The sequence below is a fragment of the Mustela nigripes genome, chromosome 13 (genome assembly GCF_022355385.1).
Source record: "Mustela nigripes isolate SB6536 chromosome 13, MUSNIG.SB6536, whole genome shotgun sequence".
In the NCBI taxonomy this organism is placed as follows: Eukaryota; Metazoa; Chordata; class Mammalia; order Carnivora; family Mustelidae; genus Mustela; species Mustela nigripes.
Window position 1 is genome coordinate 85,441,788 of NC_081569.1, and position 16,592 is coordinate 85,458,379.

Consider the following 16,592-nt stretch of genomic DNA (forward strand, 5'->3'; position numbering starts at 1 on the left):
AGTCTGCTTGAGATTCTCCCTCTCCCTCTCCCTCTCCTGCCCCTCCCCATCCCCACTCCACTCTTGAATAATCTCTTTCTAAATGTATAAAAAAAGAGTCTACTTTTAAATCTGTGATCTAGCTCAGATTAAGTTTTTAGTACAGTATGAAGTAGGGACTGAGGTAATTTCTTCTGTCTGGATATCCACTTGATTCTGCATCATTTACTGAAAAGATTAGCTTTTTATCACTACTGTGGATTATTTGCTATAAATCAGGTATGTGTATAAGTGTTTGTTTGTGTGTGTGTGTGCAGGTACGTGTGGTTGTGTGTGGTGAGGGTCTGTTTCTGTATTCTGTTCCACTCAATTTTTCCTTATTCTTGCACCAGTATCACACTCCCTTAATTACTTGACTTAATAGAAATAAAAACATATGTACTGGGAAGAAAAATAAAAAATGTCTTTATTAGCAAATAACAATCATACATGCAGCACATCCTGAAGCCTCTACACTAAGATGAGCAGAGTTTATAAGTGAATTTGGTGAGATTGTAAGATTCAAGTCCAATACAGAAATCAATTGTATTTCTGTATATAGCAAAGAACATTGAAAAGGTGAAATAAAACTATAAATTACATTTATAGTAGCGTCATAAAGCATTAAATACTGGGGTTAAACTTTACAAAATATGTGCAAGACCTTTATACTGAAAATTGTAAAGCATTGCTGAGAGAAATTAAAGATGACATGAATAAAGAAGTGTGCCATATTCATGGATTAGATGATTAAACTTTTAATTCCTTCTTAATTCATTTATCTCCATCAAAAATTCCAGCATGCTCTTTAGAAAGAAATTTACAAACCAATTCCAATATTTACATGAAAATGCTCAGGGCCTAGCCAAGTAATACTTTAAAAGAATAACAAAGTTGTAAGACTTACACTACCTACTTTCAAGACTTACTGCAAATCTCATGTAATGAAGGCAGTTTGATATTAGTAAAAGGTTAGACATGGAATACTAAAAGAGCCCAAAGATATACCCACACATATATAGTCAACTGATTTTCAAATAGGTGCCAATGTAACTCGATGGAGAAAAGAAAGTCTTTTCAAATGGTACTGGAATAACAGGAAAAAAGTGAACTTTGATCTTTGCCTTACCACTCTATACAAAATTTGAAATAAATTGTTGATCTAAATATAAATCCTATAACTATAGAATTTATAGGAGAAAACAGAAAAGACAATAGCTGTGAATCTTAGAGTTGGTAAATATTTCTTAGACCATAAAAAATGTTAAGCTCGAAAGAAGAAAGATGACAAATTGGACTTTATTAAGATAAAAATATTTCCCCATATGATACTATTAACTAAAATGAACAGACAAGCCACAGGCTGAAAGAAAATATTTACAATACATATATCTGGCAGAGGACTTGTTTTCAGACTGGTAAGTGGTAAGAATTCTTACCACTTAGTTAAGCCTCTGCCTTCGGCTCAGGTCATGATCTCAGAGTCATAGGGCTGAGCCTGCTTCCCCCCCTCTCTCTCTGCCTGCCTCTCTGCCTACTTGTGATCTCTGTCAAATAAATAAATAAAATCTTAAAAAAAATGAGCAAAAGAAAAGAGTTAAACAGCTTCACGTGAAAAGATGTATGAATGACCAATCAATACACATTTGAAATGATGCATATCATCATTAAACAAGTTATGCAGATTAAAATCATAGGCTATAACTGTATCTGCAAGAAAATGACTAAAATCAAGAAGACTGAAATAAGTCATGGGGTGTAATATACAGCATGGTGACTGTAATTAATAATACTGTATTGTATATTTGAAAGCTACAAAGATTAGATCTTAGAAGTTCTCATCACAGCAACAAAAAATTTTATAACTACATTTGGTGATGGATGTTAACTAGGCATTGTGATCATTTAACGATATACACAAACATCAAATCATTATATTGTATACCTGAAACTAATATAATTTTATATGTCAGTTATATCTCAAAAAAAAAAAAACTGGTTAAACAAAACACATTCTCTTTTTTGTCTTTTCCAGGTTGTTCCATATCAGCTACAATGAATAATAAAAGATATGTATATATATAAATTTACATATTTATATTTGTTGAAAGTTTGTCCATACTAAATGTTAGACTGTGGAGCATCTGGAATTCTCACACACAGCTGGTAGATGTGTAAAATACTTAACCACTTTAGGAAACAGTTTGGCTATTTCTTTCAAAGTTAGTAGGATCCAACAATTACACTCTTGATATTTATCCAAGAGAATTCGAAAACCTATGTCTATAAGAAGGTTTATACCAGCACATTACTATTTTATTCATAATGGCCAGCAATTAGAAACAACCCAAGTACCAGTTTATAGGTGAATGGATAAACAAATTACAGTATGTTCACACAGTACAATAAAATATTACTGAGCAATAGAAAGGAACTACTGTTTTATACAACATGAATCTCAAAAATTTGTGCTAAGTGAAATTATTCAGATACAGAAGATATTGTTAGGGGCTCAGCTGAGCTGGAGAAAGCTGATTGGCTCAGTGTCAGAGTTGCAGTTTAAAACAATAAGCCAAAATGAAATCAACTGTCAAGTCTTTAATCACTTCTATGATAGTATAAGCAAGAGACTAAATGGAGAAAGCACTCAGGACACCTGGGTGGCTCAGTCGGTTAAACATCTGCCTTCGGCTCAGGTCACGATCCCAGGATCCTGGGATCAAGTCCTGCATTGGGCTCCTTGCCCAGTGGGAAGCCTGCCTTTCCCTCTCCCTGCTACTCCTCCTGCTTGTGTGCTCTCTCTCTCTGACAAATAAACAAATAAAATCTTAAAAAAAAATGGAGAAAGTACTAACCTCCTCATTATTCCATTTTTTCCATGGAATGATGCACCAGTTTGAGGGTCAGGTGGACCAGCACAGACATGGGGATCATCTCACTGCCTCGGGAGACCCGAAAGAAAAGCTCCTGTACTTTTATGGGCCCAGGTTGGCCAGTGGGAGATTCAGGGAGTGGAGGTGGGGCACAGGGAAAAAGGAAAGAGTGAAAGACTAGAAGTGGAAAAGTACTGTTCTGTAAGCCAAAGTGGAGAGAAGCATCCTCTCTCCCTAGCCCTAGGGAGGTCTCCTGAGGGAGGGTCCGAATAAAGACTCTGAATGATTCTGAATAAAGACTCTCTGAATGACTAGAGATGCAGGTGTGCCTAAGAGCATGGCTGGCCACAGCAGACTGAGTTCTTGACTGCAACTCCCTTTGGATTCTGCAGTGCGTTGGTGGTGCAAAGTCTCCTGTGGGGAGAGCAGCTTCTTCCTGTGAGGACTGCCAGATGAAGGCTTTGTAATTGCCTGTTGGGTTGGGTTTACAAAATCACACACTGGTTTTTGGCCAGGAGCTGGACTCCTCAAGTATTCATTGTATGAGCCAATTTATACAAAACTCTGGAAGTTGCATCTAATTTATATAGTAAAGGAACACACATTAGTGGTTGCCTGGGATTGAGGAGTGGGGTAGATTGCAAAGGGGCATAAGGTAACTTTCTAATAGGGTTTATTGTTACACCATTGTAGACAGTTATCAAAAGACACTTAAAGCCACTTAAAGTAGCTGCAGATTTTGTTTTTGTTTTTATTTATTTATTTATTTATTTGTTTTGTTTTGTTTTATTTATTTATTTAATTTATTTATTTGACGAGATCGGGCGCGTTCAGGGTGGTATGGCCGTAGACTAATTTATTTATTTGAAAGACAGAGATCACAAGTAGTCAGAGAGGCAGGCAGAGAAAGAGAGAGGGAGGGAAGCAGGCTCCCTGCCGAGCAGAGAACTCCATGCGGGGCTCGATCCCAGGACCCAGGATCATGACCTGAGCCGGAGGCAGAGGCTTTAACCCACTGAGCCACCCAGGCACCCCTAAAGTAGCTGCAGTTTTGCATGATGCAAATTATATCTCAAATTTTATTTTAAAAGTAAAAAAAAATTTTTTTAAATGGTTTAGTTGAATCCAGAGTGTACTAGTGAAAATATTTATATGTTTACTCTTACTCATGATTTTTAACTATAAATTAGGAATAGGACTAGAGTGTAACTAAAATGTGAAACTATATGGGTTGGGTCAGGATATGTTATAAGCATGATTTTATCCAGGAAGCTGAAAAGAAAGTGATAACACAAAGAGTCTTGACGACTCTCTGAGATATGTTTTTTTATTAAACTGATGTTCTTTTTATACTTAGTTCACGGTGCATTACTGTGTTTTAAAACTTTGTCATACAGTGTCATGAAGCACAAAACTCTTGTGTCTTAAAAATATGCCATTGTTTTTTATACTATAGTAAAATGTACATAGGATTTTAACCATTTCTAGTGGGTAGTTCAGTGTCATTAAGTGCATTTACATTGTTATGGAACTGTCACTCCTATGCATCTCCAGAGTGTTTTATTTGCTTTTTACTTAAAGAATCTAATTTCTCTAAAGTTTGTTATGAAGTCTTTTGTTCAATTCTTTTGAAATATACTTCCATATTTCTGTGTAACATGTTTATTTGAATCTCTTCAGATGCCTGGAATTTTCTTAATGCTGTCAACTTTGAATGAATTCCTTCATGTCTGGTATTTCCGTCACTGTGACCTTATGTAGTCTTTATCTCTTTCCTGAGATGGACCTCTGTTTTCTAAAATCAGGGTCTGCTTCATTCATGTTTTACTCCCTTGTTTTGGTGGAGCACAGTCTCTACCAGCTTCCTGAGAAGGAATGTAAAGGTAGGGTGAGGTGATGTTTGCTTTTTGAGTTCTACTCATTTCTGTTTCTATGAAGAAATACTTTAGGGGCACCTGGGTGGCTCAGTTGGTTAAGTGTCTGCCTTTGGCTCAGGTCATGATCCCAGGATGTTGGGATCGAGCCCCGCATTGGGCTTCCTGCTCAGCTATGGGAGTCTGCTTCTCCTTCTGCCTCTGCTCCTCCCCCTCCACTCGTGCTCTGCTCTTGCTTTCTCTTTCTCAAATAAATAAATAAAAATATTAAAAAAAAATACCTTATAGGGTGCCTGGGTGGCTCAGTGGGTTAAGCCTCTGCCTTCGGCTCAGATCATGATCTCAGGGTCCTGAGATCGAGCTCCACGTTGGGCTCACTGCTCAGCAGGGAGCCTGCTTTCCCCTCTCTCTCTGCCTGCCTCTCTGCCTACTTGTGATCTCTCTTTCTGTCAAATAAATAAATAAAATCTTTTTTTAAAAAAGGGAAACATTAAAAATAAATAAATAAATAAAAATACTTTATATAACTTTGCTAATACACATTTTTCCTATATTTGAGCCTGAGTGTTATCATATACGCTTGGCCAGAACTAAGACTGCAGACTGTGCTACATGCACTCAGGCATTGCATTCTGCCATTTATTTTGATCTTTAGCAAACAGTTTTGAACAAGTTGGTAACAAGAGATGTGCAGCTAATAATGCTGGACTATTAAAAAATGGAGAAATAGTATCATGCTGTATGTTAACAAGCAATTATATTGGTGATTCCAGTGCTTTCATGTAAAAGTTGAGGAAAAGGAAGGGTAAGGATCAGCAGGCTTAACATTATTAAACATCTTGATATTATGAAGGGTATATATGTATCACTCTGATTTGTAACTAACAAAACAAGGTAGGTGTGCCATAATTTCAGGGATTTAAAGAAAACAAAAGTTCATTGCCAAATACGGTATTGGGAATGCATCTCTATTGGAATTATGTGATACTGATACTGTGTAACTCTGATTCAGCTTTTCTTTTCCAGGGACACATTATCTGTACTAATTTGAGTAAAATTATTTTGCTTTTCCTTTCTTTTTTCTGTTCTCCCCTTCTCTAACCCTTATTAGATATATGTTAGAGCTTTTTATCTTATCTTCCATGGTTCTTCTTTCTCCTATTTCCAACTCTATTACTCTGTGCTGCATTCTAGGAAGTTTCTTCCCTTTTGCCACCAAGTCATTAATTTTCATTTCCAGTGTTTTCCATTTTCACTTTATCTATCATTTCAACTTTAATGAACGTATTTCTCATTTCTGTGATTTCTTCTTGGTTCTTTTTTATATCTATCTATGCTTATTCAGTAACTGCCCGCTCATATTTAATAGCTGTATTGCTTTATCTGGTGCTTTAAAAATTATACCTATTTTGAAGATTGATTTCAGATTGCTTTGTTTTCTCTAATTCAAGTGTGAATCCCCCCTCCCTTTTTGTATATCTGTACTATTTTTTTTCCTTTTTTTTTTAAGATTTTATTTATTTATTTGATAGACAGAGATTACAAGTAGGCAGAGAGGCAGGCAGAGAGAGAGAGAGAGGAGGAAGCAGGCTCCCTGCCGAGCAGAGGACCCAGGACCCTGGGATCACGACCTGAGCCGAAGGCAGAGGCTTTAACCCACTGAGCCACCCAGATGCCCCTGTACTATTTTTTCTTAACAACAGATTCTTTTGTGTATTTCATAGTTTGTGTTTTGTTGTTGTTGTTGTTGTTGTTTTTTAATGGCTGTAAGCTTATTTTCAAAAGATTTTATCTTGTAAATGAATCTAGATCATGACCTACTTTTTTTTTCCTTTTAAATTTCTGTCTGGACTATATGATGTCAAGTTGTTAGGTTAGTTACTTGGTTTTAAGTGCAGATTTGGATTCCTTACCCACCTAGGTGAAGGCTTTTGGTTTTGATCTTGGGTAGTTAGTTAACTTTTTCACCCAGTTTGGCAGGTGCCTTGTGTCTGGCTAAGGTATTGAGCAGGTGGTTGGAGATTATCTGATTGCTATTTATGGAAGGGGAAAGTCGTTGTAGTTGAACTTTAGCCTTTAAGCCAATTTGGTCTCAACATTTTCATGGACTACTTGGCTTCAAGTCCTACTCTAATTTATGGTTTGATTTTGACGTGTGAAATGTTTATCTTTCTTCCTTTTGAGCTCATCTGTGGTTTAACATATTTATTTAAAAATATTTTAGTCATAGGGCTCCTGGGTGGCTCAGTTGGTTAAGTGGCTGACTCTTGATTTTTTGCTTAGGCCATGATCTCAGGGTTGTGAGATCAAGCCCCATGTCCAGCTCCATGCCAGGCGTGGAGCCTGCTTATATCCACCCCCTGCCACTTGCACTCTCCATCTCCCTTTAAAAAAAAAAAAAAGTTTTAGTATTTTAAAGTTTGGAATGGTAGATAACAGAAGGCATTCCAGCGGATACTTAATTATTTCAATCAGGATGAATTTGGGTTTGCAGTTCCTCAAAATACAGGGTCAACAAAGAATTAAACTGGTTGTAGGACCTGATCTGTAACTAGCTGTCATTTCACCTTAAAGATTACAGATATATTTATTTATTTCACCAATATGAAGTTATTATTTAGTAAAATAATTTTATTTTAAACATTGTGATGAGGTATAAAACTTACCTAAATTTGTTTGTTCAAGTATAGACTTAACACCTCTTCAATGGTGACAAGTGTTGAAATTTTGAGACATGGTGTTATAGTCATTATCTCTATTTCTGCTTATGAGTCATCTGTATAAGTCACCTTCTTTGTTGAAATTATTATGCCTTTACAAAGAAATATGACTATTCTACAAATGGGAAACATTCCCAGGAATAGAAATAAATATTCTGTAAAGTAAAACTAGAGAAAATTTCAAATTTATATAATTATGACTTTAGCAAATCATAAACTTGGTTACTTATGCAAGTCAGTAAGTAGCAGTAGCTAACTAGGATGTTGCTTCAGGGTATGGCAGATGGCCTGTAAGTAGCTTGGTGAGGAAAATGTTTGCTAAAGGTGACAGAGTGTACCTACCCTATTTCCCATATGCACTAGGTCATTGGTAACATAAGGTCTTAGCTTCAGGAAGTTGTTAAATTTAAGGTCAGGTAGTAATTCCAAAGCATTTTAATAAATAAAGTACATATTCCTTAGCTGATAATATTTTCTTTTCAGTTCCTGCATACTGAGATGAAATTTGTAGGCTTTTCTCTAGATAACATGCAATATAGAATATGGGGTGTGAGTATATATGTTTGTGGAAAATGTGCAGTTCTGTTGCATGATACAGTGTATGCATATATATCAGGCATGAGATTGATGGGGTTTTGATAACACTTATATAAAATGAAATCCTTATTGCTGATCCTGTGAAAGATTGTTTAATGGCTTTTGCTAGCAAATAAAAAATGCTGTATATTCTCTTTTGTATTATGAATGTATGTTTTAAACTGCTATGCTACAAGTGTAGAGAAACAGTGAACTCCTATGTACGCACTACACAACTTCAACAGTTGTCCTTCTTGTTGATTTTCGTTCATCTTGTTCCATCTTATTCTTCCTGTCCTATGAATCCTGCTCCCATTGCTCCCCCCGTCTCTACCTTCCCTTCCCCCACCCCAAGATGATACATACGAGTTTGTGTTACGTACTTTCACTAGTAGGCTTATGTTTGGCTGTTGTTTTGTAATACTTTGAATATTTTTGGCAGTTTTGGGATTCTCTTCATTTTCTTCTCAGTTTATAAAAGTTTTTATATAATGGTGTAAAATATCAAATTATTTATATAACTATTTTTTAGTAATCAACACATTGTAGAGATGCATTTTTCTTGAAAGAAGTGGAAGTCTTACATTTTAAAATGTAAGATCATCAGTGTTTTTTGAAAAAAATGTCTTTTTTTTTTAAAGATCTTATTTATTTATTTGATAAACAAAGATCACAAGTAGGCAGAGAGGCAGGCAGAGAGAGAGAAGAGGAAGCAGGCTCCTTGCTGCAGAGAGCCCAATGAGAGGTTTGATCCTAGAACCCTGGGATCATGACCTGAGCTGAAGGCAGAGGCTTTAACCCACTGAGCCACCCAGGCGCCCCCTTGAAAAATGTCTTTAAAAATTAATATCACACTGCTTTATTTATTTAATGGTTTAGATCACTGTACAACTGTATTACTATTAATTTTGTAAATAATATTTTTAATTCAGTTGATTTGCCATTTGGGATTTTTTTTTAAATGTGTTTTCTAAAACAGATAGTGAACGTGGACTTCTGATCCTAAGAAACTCTTTATAGTATGGTCATGAAAAGAGATAGTGCAATACTTATATATAATTTATAGTGGAAATTATAATTTTAAATGGAAGAAGAACAAAAGTGTTTCTTGAAGAAAATTGCTACATATAGTTTGGCTTATTTTTTTCTTTTCATGCTGTATTTTTATTTTATGTATATTTATGTGTTTTTATGTATTTTATGTATTATGTATTTTATTTATGTATTATTTATGTATTTTATGTGTATTTATTTTAACTATGGAATATCTATTTTAGGACCATAGTTTTATCATTAATGAAAACATTTAGTAAGAATAACTCTTAAGAAATTACCTAAGCTTTTGCAGTTGTGCAAAAGGAAGCTGTGATTTCCTAGATATTGAACAAGAAGTTAGAGCTCTAAGCCTAACGTTTATTTTACTATTTAAAGATTCTGTCCTAGTAATTGTATTTTGCAGCCTAGAAGTCTTTAACATCCCAATTTAAAAAAGCAAAATACACAGTTTGCATGCAGCACTGTCACTGAGAAAGATAAGGTAGTATAATTTTAGCAAATGGAGTAAACATTTACTAATTATACAATGTGTGAATTGCTCTTAAGTGTTCAAAACACCAGAGTACAGCTGTTTATATTGAAATATGTTGATTCTCATGTGTGTGCCTCTATTTGTTAATGTCTTAGTACAAATTATTAAATAGCTTTTTGATACAATCTGTTAGTAATCATTATGATGCCTAATGAATTAATTAAGAGTTTATGTGGTTACTTATACTTTATTTTAGAAAGACATTTTCTGATAGCTGTTATTTCATTTGATTTCAAGGGGCTGCTCTTACCAGTTGTCATTGTGGATTGATTTAACTTGCTCTTATACTTTTTACCTTTGATATGCCAAGAACTTCAATTGGTTGTGTGGAAATGCAAGCCTTTGTGTGAAGCAGTAGGTAATTGCATCAGAATTTGGCACCCACATGAATCTTATGAAAACAAGCTGTTTGTTCCCTAGAGAAACTATTCTATAAGCTGACTTTGTTTTTATATTCTGTTCTGTGCTAGATTAAGTTTAGTTTAGCCTAGGGCAAAACGTTTCAGGATATTTTGGAAAATCCTAGATGTGATTAGCTCTCTGAAAATAATACTAGTTTTTAAGTTTTGCTTTTTAAAAATTTATCAGTAGGCTATGCAATGCCATTTCTATTATCAAAGTGTCATTTGTAACTGGCACTGAGAATAATTGCAGTGTTCCAAGTGGTATATTGTTTTGCCCTCCAAGTTTCAAAAACGTGAGCGCCCTATTTTTTATTTTATTTTAATTTTATTTGAGAGCCATTATTTAAACCAAATAGTTATTTCTTCTTAATTTGATGTCCTTCTGTGATCTTCAATGATGAGGAGTAATTGTAATTTCTTGATTACTAAAGCATTTAACATGGGGGAACTATGTGAAACAAATATATAATATTCATAATATAGAAAAAGTTATTTTTATTATAAACTTTTAAACTTTAAAATCCTGAACACTGGGGACGCCTGGGTGGCTCAGTTGGTTAAGCAGCTGCCTTCATTCAGCTCAGGTCATGATCCCGGCGTCCTGGGATCGAGTCCCACATCGGGCTCCTTGCTCGGCAGGGAGCCTGCTTCTCTCTCTGCCTCTGCCTGCCATTCTGTCTGCCTGTGCTCACTTGCTCTCTCTCTCTCTCTCTCTCTCTGACAAATAAATAAATAAAATCTTTAAAAAAAAAAAAATCCTGAACACTGTTTGCCTAACTCTTAGAAACTCATTTATTTTAAACTTTTCAAAAAAATTCCTATATTAAATTTTAACTTTTCACTTAAACCAAGTAAGCAACCATAATAAAGTATAATTATAAAAGATTAATTAGCCAATAATAATTTTTTCAAAGTTTCAAGGGCGTCATAAGGATTATGTCCTTTATTCATTTGAGATCTCTCAGGAGTAATAGGTACAAATAGTTTCAAAGTTTCTTGTTTAATTCAAAGGTTATTAATAAATATTTACTAAGTTAAAAATAATACATGCGCATATTAAAAACATCAAATTATACAGATAGATATTAAATGAAATAAAATACTTCCTTCTCTCATTCCTCAGTCCCCCCACCTCAACTCTTAGGTCCTTTTTTTAGAGTAACCACTGGTAATAACTTCCTATGTGTTTGCTACGCCCATTCAAGCATGTATGCATATGTAAGTATAATTTTACAATTCTCTCTATTTCACTGTATTTATGTTTATGCCTGCATTATTTTGGCTAAAGACATATTCTGGGTAGCAAAGTTATTTGTCCTACTCATTATTTTATAGCTATCTCCTAGAATAATGTCTGACACCTAATATATTAGTGCTTAACAAATGCTTGTTGAAAGAATCTTCCACACATAGTACATGCATGTATTTACATAGTACAGACTTTATAGATTTGTTTTATCATTATACCACATTTTATATTACCAATTTTCTGTTGATGAACATTTATGTTAGGTCTGTTTTCTTCCAGTCAGTGATCCATACATCCATCCATTCATCCATCCGTGCACCTGCCTGTTCATCAGATATATACTGAGTACTTACTGTATGCCACACACCTTGTAGGGATACAGATGAAGGAATAATAAATCCTGAGCTCTGCTTGCTTGTAACTAACATATGCATAGTTGGTTGAGATATGTCAAAAACAATGAAATAAAACCTAAACAAATTAGTTTCATGAAGGCAGTGGCATTGGTAATATGATGAGAGAGAAGTTTCTACTTTAGGTAGGATGGCCAGGCAAATGAAATAAACAAAGACAGGCAGACTAAAATATGAGAAAAAATAGTTCAAAGAGCTAGAGAAGAGAATTCTAGTCAGAGGAACTAGTAAGTGTAAAAGCTCTGAGGTAAGAATAAGCTTGGTAAGTTCAAGAAACAGAAAGAAATCCAGTATGACTAGAGTATATTTTCTCTTACAAATAAATACTGGTTCAGTGAGTGTCTTTGTACATAAAGATATATTGTATATATTTTTCTAAATCCTCTTAGTGGTAAAACTGAGGGATTAAATAGTATATATGCATTTTACATTTTGATAACTGTGGGGTGGGACCTCTCTTCTCTCTTATCCTTTCTCCCTAAACCTCTTCTTACTCTCCCTGGCACTGAAGAGCTTGGGTTGTCTACAGCTTGATAGGGAATGGACTGTGACATGAGGCACAGCGAGTGAAAGGAATTCCTTTTAGAAGAGAATGTGCTGGGAACTGTGAATGTTTGAGAGACTTTTGTCTGATACGATGAAAATCCAGTAGTGGAACATATGCATAAATTGTGTATGTTGAGTTCTGTGATAAAATATTTGGCTCTTAGAAATAACAGGGCTCTCCTTTTGCCTTTTAATGAAATCATTTCAGTACATTCAATACAGAAATCATTTCAATACAGAAATTATCTCTACTTTCACAACTAGGAAATAAAAAATTCCGAGTTTTTTCAGTTATTATTGGATACGAGGCAGTATTACAAATGATTTCCTACTTTGACACTATTGGATTCAATTTACAAAAATTTGTGATTAAATTAAAGATGTGTTATGCCATTAACCAAAGTCGGTAAAAAAATCTTTGCTATAATACGGCTTTTATGGAAGAAGGCAGGAAGAGCTTCTCCTATTTAAAATAAGTTTTTTAAAATCCTGGGTATTGTTACATTGGTGAATCCCATTTTTAAATAAAATACCTCTCTATCAAAAAGGCATTGTTTTAATTTTAAAGGAGAAATGTCAGAATCACATAATTTTGGGGTCAGATTAGAAATTTTAGACTGTCAAAGAACACATTTTTGTTTCATGAGGTGTTTTGCTGTTGAGTAAACAGGGTCAAGTCACATTTGAGATCATAGAGATATTTGTTTAAGTTTTTTCAATCTTTATTTTTTTGATAGGCAGAAGTTAGGAAATTCTGGCAGGTACATCCAGATTACCATGTACCTAGAGAGAGAAGGGGGTATGCAGTTTCCTTAATTATGATTTATTTTTCCTCTTTTCTATGTAATAAGACCATTTCCTTTGAAAGTTAGAAAGAACTTGAAGGAATGAGTTTAGGAATCTGTGATGGAAAAGATCTTAACAGATGCCAATGCGGTCTGTTCTATTAAAGATTTTTAAAATCTTTTTTTAACCTAAGTAATTTTTCCCAACAAAACTTATAAATGAACTCTAGTTGGAAATCATTTTTATTGTGCTACTTGAACCTGGTATACATTAGTAATGATAAAGCAGTTAACTTATATTTTGTATGTGGTATGATAAGTTAATTTTTTTTTAAGATTTTATTTATATATTTGACAGAGAGAAATCACAAGTAGGCAGAGAGGCAGGCGGAGAGAGAGAGAGAGGAAGAAGCAGGCTCCCTGCTGAGCAGAGAGCCCGATGTGGGACTCGATCCCAGGACCCTGAGATCATGACCCGAGCCGAAGGCAGCGGCTTAACCCACTGAGCCACCCAGGCGCCCTGATAAGTTAATATTTTGATTAAGGAGGCTAATTTATCTGGTGTCTACTGTAAAATCATCCAGCTAGTTTTAACAGAAATATATAATTTTTAATTGAGATAAATTCTTGATACCAAACCTTTAAGGTGAGGGTCAGGAAAGGAATTAGTATTTTATTAGTCTTATCTTTTGTCCTAAAATGAACAGAAATATAAAATATGTTGCATGTTTACAGAAATCTTCTATTCCTTTTACAATATGTAGATATATAAGTTGTAATTGTTTGAATCACTAGAACATCTAATTTTTGCTTGACGATATGCAAATATGCCATTAAATCTGTTTTTTAAGATTTTTCCAGTTTAATGTCTGAATCCAAATTCATAAAGAGTTGGAAAAATGAGATGTCTGAGCTATAGGATTCACAGGGATTTCATATGAAGCCTATTTAATCAGGATAACACTGTTATTAATATTCATAATGTCAGCTGGAACACAAATGACAGACTATGGGGCCTAAAAATTTTACTTGGTGAATTTATTAAAAGTAGCTTAAAAAATTAATGGAATTTAAGTAAAGTTGGTGAATATGAAAATCTTGTGTTAGCAGAAAAAAAATCTCTATTATAACTTTCTTTAAGACCATTTTGCATTGATGTCTTTTGACAGATTTCATTGGTACTTAAAGAAGAAAGATGCATGAATGGTCATTTAAGAGGATTTAAACACTTTGGCACATTAATTTTTACATGAATAATAAGTACTTTCCAAAAGCAATTAACTTACAGTGTACAAGATAAGAATTGAAAAATAAGACTGTGACATCAAGGGCAAAGAAAATGTGCTGTACATTTTAAACTTAGTGGCAGGACTTTTTAATATTTTGGTTTATTTTATTTTTATAGTTTAGATAGGATGTGACTTAGAATATGGTTATTTTAACACATTCGAAAACGTATTAGTAGAGCAATGATGCTTCCTCCCTCCACAAAAATATTGGTAGTATTAAACATTACCCTCTGCAGGTATTATTTGCATTTCATAGAGAAGTAAGCATTTGTTGTGCTATTGGTAATATCCGAGAATATATTCAATTTTATAGACAGTCAAAGCGATGATTCTGATTGGGTTTAGTGATTCAAATACTTATGTGTTAACACAGATTTGTTGATTATAACATAACTTAAATGTATAATAAATAAACTTCTTAGAGTTTAGTGTGAGAAATTTAGCCAAGATCCTTCTGAGTAGTGTACGAATGAATTTGTTCTGAATTTTAGCCTGCAGAAGTAAAAAATTGGGAATGGTGTTAAGTAAAAGTGGAATGATTTGATTTTGTGTACCACCTGTTACTCTTTGTTTTCAAATGTGCTTCTAGTGGCATTATACCAGCTCTCTAGTTTTTATTTTATTATTAACGTTCGTTAAAAACAATTAATTTTAGACCATTATATATAATTATAATCACACAGTATTTTTGTTTTCTATTTTTCAGAGATTATTTTTCATGAAAATTTTAGTACTTATAAAAACCATAGTTGAGTTATTATCTGCAACAGTCCACTTAAGGTTTACCAATGAGAGAATATAGGCATTCGCCTGGCAGTTCAGACGGATACCAGAAGTTTCACTTGTAGCCTGTCAGTGTTATATATGAGCGATTTTGTTTCATTAGACCTAACAGGAATTGCCTAGTATGTTTTAGGACTCATATTCAGAGTTTTGATTAGAAAAAGCATTAATAACCAGAAATGATCACAGTATAAACTATATGTTAATTTTTCTGTGTAAGGAGTGAAATCAAATTGATTGATATATTCATTTTTATTATTTCTTCTAGTAGCTTTTTAAAAGGTAGTAGGTTTGGGGAAGTAGTTTTTGTTTTGTTTTTTGGCTCTGAGATATTCACTTACATGTCCAGGAGAGGGCAGCATTTTACTATCTCAGGCTCATAAAAAATTAGCCCTGCTTAGACTGTCAATGTTTCTTGTAATTACTCCCAGTATATTTGTTGCTTGCTTATGAATTAACTTGCATTTATGGAACTAAATCATTTCAATCATTTAATTACACCTGAGGAGCTGAACTATAATTGCTTGCTTCCAACTAGGATCTGATATGGCTTGAGCAGTATTAATTTGGTGTTTACTTTTCTGAGTGCTAAAAGCATTAAAATGATTGTGCAGTGGGATTACATTTTACTAATTGCTGGCATTCATTAGCTGGGTAAATGATGAGGAAGAGTGACTGTATATTGCAGAGGGATAAAATTATGGTTTTAAATAGTATATTACTAAGCACATTAAGGCCTGTAAGACATGTTTTAAAATACTCCAGAGGTTATTAAAGACTGTATTTTCTACATGTCTTGCTATATGAATCTCTTATTAAAAGACTGCAATTATTATTAACCTTTTTGGGCAATATGTAGGGAAATGGCTTCATTGACTGGGACATATTTCTTTGATATTAATAACTTCCTATATTTTCAGCTAATCCAAAAGTAAATGAGGAACTTAGAAAAAGATTGCCAACTCCAGATCAACATATTTAGAGAAAATTGGAAAAGGAGAAGCTTACTACAGCTTTATTTGAGGACTTTTTAAAAGAACGCAGAGTTCTAGCTGTGAGGTAAATCAAATTTTATTCTCCTTAAAAAGCATGCCAAGGGAAAAAAAAACCCTTGCATACCCTTTGTCATGTTTATTATGAAAACAAATGCAAGACAAATATCAATAATTCCATAAGAATAATAGTCATTATGTTTAAAAAAATTCAAATAGTAGTCTTAAATTATTTTTATAAGTATAAAATGTTTCATTTCAAAATATACATTGTAAATTCAAATCAATAAATTTGAAATTTTTGGTATGAAGTTTATGACATATAGAGTATACATTTTATTTTTCTTAAATTGTTGGAGTTAGAAAAAGCTCAAGTTAGATAAAATAAATGGTTCTCTAACCAAAGGAACAAGAATGTCTAGAAGCTTAACCTGAACTGTATTTACTAAAATGTAAGTGTGAAAGAAAGAACCTTTCTCTGA

General features: G+C 33.8%; 1 protein-coding gene across 4 annotated transcripts in view; it reads left to right on the top strand.

The window, feature by feature from the left end:
- MIPOL1 (mirror-image polydactyly 1) overlaps positions 1–16,592 on the top strand; it is a 324,048-nt gene that overhangs the window by 37,999 nt on the left and 269,457 nt on the right. For all 4 annotated transcript variants that reach the window (XM_059371253.1, XM_059371256.1, XM_059371255.1 and 1 more), the window contains exon 2: positions 16,039–16,177. The gene's annotated coding sequence lies outside the window, so the exon portion shown is untranslated. The remainder of the gene's footprint in view (positions 1–16,038; positions 16,178–16,592) is intronic.